Raw genomic sequence first — 5900 nt, 5'->3', positions numbered from 1 at the left:
GTTGGTGTTCTGAGGGTTGAGAAAAATGATCTGGGTTATAGCCACTGTTAACGTTAAACACACGCGCACACGCACAAGTACAAGTAAGTACAAGTACACATACACACACACACAAGTACAAGTAAACTTACACACACATACACACAAGTACACATACACACAAGTACACGTACACATACAGATACACATACACACAAGTACAAGTACACATACACATGCACACAAGTACACGTACACATACATACACACACACACACACAAGTACAAGTACACGTACACATACATACACACACACAAGTACACATACACATACACATAAACAGTACACCGCAGAAACCCAGTAAATCTATAGTATATCCAGAGTATAAGACCTCGACCAAACTCTCTTTAAAATATCTGAACTATCCAAAACTGAATCCTTCATTTTATTAATTAACAAATAACATTATTTCCACGGTGGGTTAATGTGTGGATTATGTCCTGGATGAATGGATGAGTTGTTTGGTCTCTAAAATGTGGATCAGTGTTTCCCAAAAAGCCCGAGATGACGTCCTCACATGTCTTGTTTTGTCCACAACTCAAAGATATTCAGTGTCCTGTCCCAGAGGAGAGAAGACACTAGAACAACATTTATATTTAACAAGCTGACATCACACAAAATGTACTTGATTTTCATAAAAAATGACTCCAACTGATTAATCAATTATCAAAATAGTTGGCAATTAATTTAAAAGTTGACAAGTCCATTAATCTGTGCAGCTCTTTATTAATAATTAAGGGATTATTCTGTTGAATAACGTGTACTTCTGATACTTCTGATTCCACATTGAGAGTATTTTTACACTCAGTTTAAGTCAAGGGATCCAACCAGTACTAAAGTAACTAGTAACTAAAGCTGGAACAGATGAATGTAGAGGAGTAACTAAAGTAACTAGTAACTAAAGTAACTAGTAACTAAAGCTGGAACAGATGAATGTAGAGGAGTAACTAAAGTAACTAGTAACTAAAGCTGGAACAGATGAATGTAGTGGAGTAAAAAGTACAATATTTCTCTCTGATATGTAGCGGAGTAGAAGTAGAAAGTGGCATGAAAAGAAAAGACTCAAGTAAAGTACAAGTACCTCAACATTTGGACTGAAGTACAGTACTGGAGTACATGTACTTAGTTACATTACACCACTGCTCAGTGCATTTAGGATTCAGCTTCAAGGTAAACAAAGAAGTTTCACATTTAAGGACAAAATAAACATGCTGAGTGATCGATAGAGTGAGGAATATTTTCCTTATTTTTCATAAAAAAATGACCTAAACTGATTTATCGATAATCGATTATCATAATAGTTGGAGATTAATTTAGCAGTTGACAACTAATCCATTAATCTTTGCAGCTCTGACAGTATGTACAGTATGTTTTACAGTGTACAGTCTGCAGCAGGAAACTGGACATTTTAAAGACCAAACTAATCGATTAATTGGGAAAATAATAGTTAGTTGCAGCCTTAACTCCAGTATGTTGTCCAGTATGAGTGGAGTACTCACCATGATGATGGAGTTGGTGACGGTGGGGTTGTGGACGGACCAGGCGGCCATCAGACAGGCCATGTCAGGCCCAGAGACAGCAGCACTCTGCTCCCTCACACTGATCCCATCACTGACACAGCGCGCACTGGCTCCGCCCACCTGTCTGCTGCCAGTTCAATCTTAAAGGGTAACTTCAGTTCTCTTCAACCTGGACTCTATTTTCCCATGTTTTTGTCTAAATTAATAATCTCTTTAATCTGTCAATAATTGGATGCTAAAAACTTTTGTTTGAGGTACTTGTACTTTACTTGAGTCTTTGCTTTTCATGCCACTTTCTACTTCTACTCCGCTACATTTCATTACAACGGTAGAGAGTAGTATGTAGAGAGACAACAGTAGAGAGACAACAGTAGAGAGTAGTATATAGAGAGACAACAGTAGAGAGTAGTATGTAGAGAGACAACAGTAGAGAGTAGTATGTAGAGAGACAACAGTAGAGAGTAGTATGTAGAGAGACAACAGTAGAGAGTAGTATATAGAGAGACAACGGTGGAGAGTAGTATGTAGAGAGACAGCAGTAGAGAGACAACGGTAGAGAGTAGTATGAAGAGAGACAACAGTAGAGAGTAGTATGTAAAGAGACAACAGTAGAGAGACAACGGTAGAGAGTAGTATGAAGAGAGACAACGGTAGAGAGTAGTATGTAGCAAGACAACAGTAGAGAGTAGTATGTAGAGAGACAATGGTGGAGAGTAGTATGTAAAGAGACAACAGTAGAGATTAGTATGTAGAGAGACAACGGTAGAGAGTAGTATGAAGAGAGACAACGGTAGAGAGTAGTATGTAGCGAGACAACAGTAGAGAGTAGTATGTAGAGAGACAATGGTGGAGAGTGGTATGTAGAGAGACAACAGTAGAGAGTAGAATGTAGAGAGACAACAGTAGAGATTAATATGTAGAAAGACAACAGTAGAGATTAGTATGTAGAGAGACAACAGTAGAGAGTAGTATGTAGAGAGACAACAGTAGAGAGTAGTATGTAGAGAGACAACAGTAGAGAGTAGTATGTAGAGAATAGTATGTAGAGAGACAACAGTAGAGAGACAACAGTAGAGAGTAGTATGTAGAGAGACAACAGTAGAGAGTAGTATGTAGAGAGACAACAGTAGAGAGTAGTATGTAGAGAGACAACAGTAGAGAGTAGTATGTAGAGAGTAGTATGTAGAGAGACAACAGTAGAGAGTAGTATGTAGAGAGACAACAGTAGAGAGTAGTATGTAGAGAGACAACAGTAGAGAGTAGTATGTAGAGAGTAGTATGTGAGAGACAACAGTAGAGAGTAGTATGTAGAGAGTAGTATGTAGAGAGACAACAGTAGAGAGTAGTATGTAGAGAGACAACAGTAGAGAGTAGTATGTAGAGAGACAACAGTAGAGAGTAGTATGTAGAGAGACAACAGTAGAGAGTAGTATGTAGAGAGACAACAGTAGAGAGTAGTATGTAGAGAGACAACAGTAGAGAGTAGTATGTAGAGAGACAACAGTAGAGAGTAGTATGTAGAGACAACAGACAGTAGAGAGTAGTATGTAGAGAGACAACAGTAGAGAGTAGTATGTAGAGAGATAGCATGTAGAGAGACAACAGTAGAGAGTAGTAGAGAGTAGTATGTAGAGAGACAACAGTAGAGAGTAGTATGTAGAGAGACAACAGTAGAGAGTAGTATGTAGAGAGTAGTATGTAGAGAGACAACAGTAGAGAGATATGTAGAGAGTAGTATGTAGAGAGACAACAGTAGAGAGTAGTATGTAGAGAGACAACAGTAGAGAGTAGTATGTAGAGAGACAACAATAGAGAGTAGTATGTAGAGAGACAGCAGTAGAGAGTAGTATGTAGAGAGACAACAATAGAGAGTAGTATGTAGAGAGACAACAGTAGAGAGTAGTATGAAGAGAGTAGTATGTAGAGAGACAACAGTAGAGAGTAGTATGTAGAGAGACAACAGTAGAGAGTAGTATGAAGAGAGTAGTATGTAGAGAGACAACAGTAGAGAGTAGTATGTAGAGAGACAACAGTAGAGAGTAGTATGAAGAGAGTAGTATGTAGAGACAACAGTGAGAGTAGTATGTAGAGAGTAGTATGTAGAGAGACAACAGTAGAGAGTAGTATGTAGAGAGACAACAGTAGAGAGTAGTATGTAGAGACAACAGTAGAGAGTAGCAGTAGAGAGTAGTATGTAGAGAGACAACAGTAGAGAGTAGTATGTAGAGTAGTATGTAGAGACAACAGTAGAGAGTAGTATGTAGAGAGACAACAGTAGAGAGTAGTATGTAGAGAGACAACAGTAGAGAGTAGTATGTAGAGAGACAACAGTAGAGAGTAGTATGTAGAGAGACAACAGTAGAGAGTAGTATGTAGAGACAACAGTAGAGAGTAGTATGTAGAGAGTAGTATGTAGAGAGACAACAGTAGAGAGTAGTATGTAGAGAGACAACAGTAGAGAGTAATAGTAGAGACAACAGTAGAGAGTAGTATGTAGAGACAACAGTAGAGTAGTATGTGAGAGTAGTATGTAGAGACAACAGTAGAGAGTAGTATGTAGAGAGACAAACAGTAGAGAGTAGTATGTAGAGAGACAACAGTAGAGAGTAGTATGTAGAGAGACAACAGTAGAGAGTAGTATGTAGAGAGACAACAGTAGAGAGTAGTATGTAGAGAGACAACAGTAGAGAGTAGTATGTAGAGAGACAACAGTAGAGACAACGTAGAGAGTAGTATGTAGAGAGACAACAGTAGAGAGTAGTATGTAGAGAGACAACAGTAGAGAGTAGTATGTAGAGAGACAACAGTAGAGAGTAGTATGTAGAGAGACAACAGTAGAGAGTAGTATGTAGAGAGACAACAGTAGAGAGTAGTATGTAGAGAGACAACAGTAGAGAGTAGTATGTAGAGAGACAACAGTAGAGAGTAGTATGTAGAGAGACAACAGTAGAGAGTAGTATGTAGAGAGACAACAGTAGAGAGTAGTATGTAGAGAGACAACAGTAGAGAGTAGTATGTAGAGAGACAACAGTAGAGAGTAGTATGTAGAGAGACAACAGTAGAGAGTAGTATGTAGAGAGACAACAGTAGAGAGTAGTATGTAGAGAGACAACAGTAGAGAGTAGTATGTAGAGAGACAACAGTAGAGAGTAGTATGTAGAGAGACAACAGTAGAGAGTAGTATGTAGAGAGACAACAGTAGAGAGTAGTATGTAGAGAGACAACAGTAGAGAGTAGTATGTAGAGAGACAACAGTAGAGAGACAACGTAGAGAGTATGTAGAGAGACAACAGTAGAGAGTAGTATGTAGAGAGACAACAGTAGAGAGTAGTATGTAGAGAGACAACAGTAGAGAGTAGTATGTAGAGAGACAACAGTAGAGAGTAGTATGTAGAGAGACAACAGTAGAGAGTAGTATGTAGAGAGACAACAGTAGAGAGTAGTATGTAGAGAGACAACAGTAGAGAGTAGTATGTAGAGAGACAACAGTAGAGAGTAGTATGTAGAGAGACAACAGTAGAGAGTAGTATGTAGAGAGACAACAGTAGAGAGTAGTATGTAGAGAGACAACAGTAGAGAGTAGTATGTAGAGAGACAACAGTAGAGAGTAGTATGTAGAGACAACAGTAGAGAGTAGTATGTAGAGAGACAACAGTAGAGAGTAGTATGTAGAGAGACAACAGTAGAGAGTAGTATGTAGAGAGACAACAGTAGAGAGTAGTATGTAGAGAGACAACAGTAGAGAGTAGTATGTAGAGAGACAACAGTAGAGAGTAGTATGTAGAGAGACAACAGTAGAGAGTAGTATGTAGAGAGGTATGTAGAGAGACAACAGTAGAGAGTAGTATGTAGAGAGACAACAGTAGAGAGTAGTATGTAGAGAGACAACAGTAGAGAGTAGTATGTAGAGAGACAACAGTAGAGTAGTATGTGAAAGTAGTATGTAGAGAGACAACAGTAGAGAGTAGTATGTAGAGAGACAACAGTAGAGAGTAGTATGTAGAGAGACAACAGTAGAGAGTAGTATGTAGAGAGACAACAGTAGAGAGTAGTATGTAGAGAGACAACAGTAGAGAGTAGTATGTAGAGAGACAACAGTAGAGAGTAGTATGTAGAGAGACAACAGTAGAGAGTAGTATGTAGAGAGACAACAGTAGAGAGTAGTATGTAGAGACAACAGTAGAGAGTAGTATGTAGAGAGTAGTATGTAGAGAGACAACAGTAGAGTAGTAGAGTAGTGTAGAGAGACAACAGTAGAGAGTAGTATGTAGAGAGACAACAGTAGAGAGTAGTATGTAGAGACAACAGTAGAGAGTAGTATGTAGAGAGACAACAGTAGA

This window comes from Sander vitreus, chromosome 3 (genome assembly GCF_031162955.1).
Source record: "Sander vitreus isolate 19-12246 chromosome 3, sanVit1, whole genome shotgun sequence".
Taxonomy (NCBI): domain Eukaryota; kingdom Metazoa; phylum Chordata; class Actinopteri; order Perciformes; family Percidae; genus Sander; species Sander vitreus.
Note: the sequence above shows the minus strand (reverse complement) of the source record.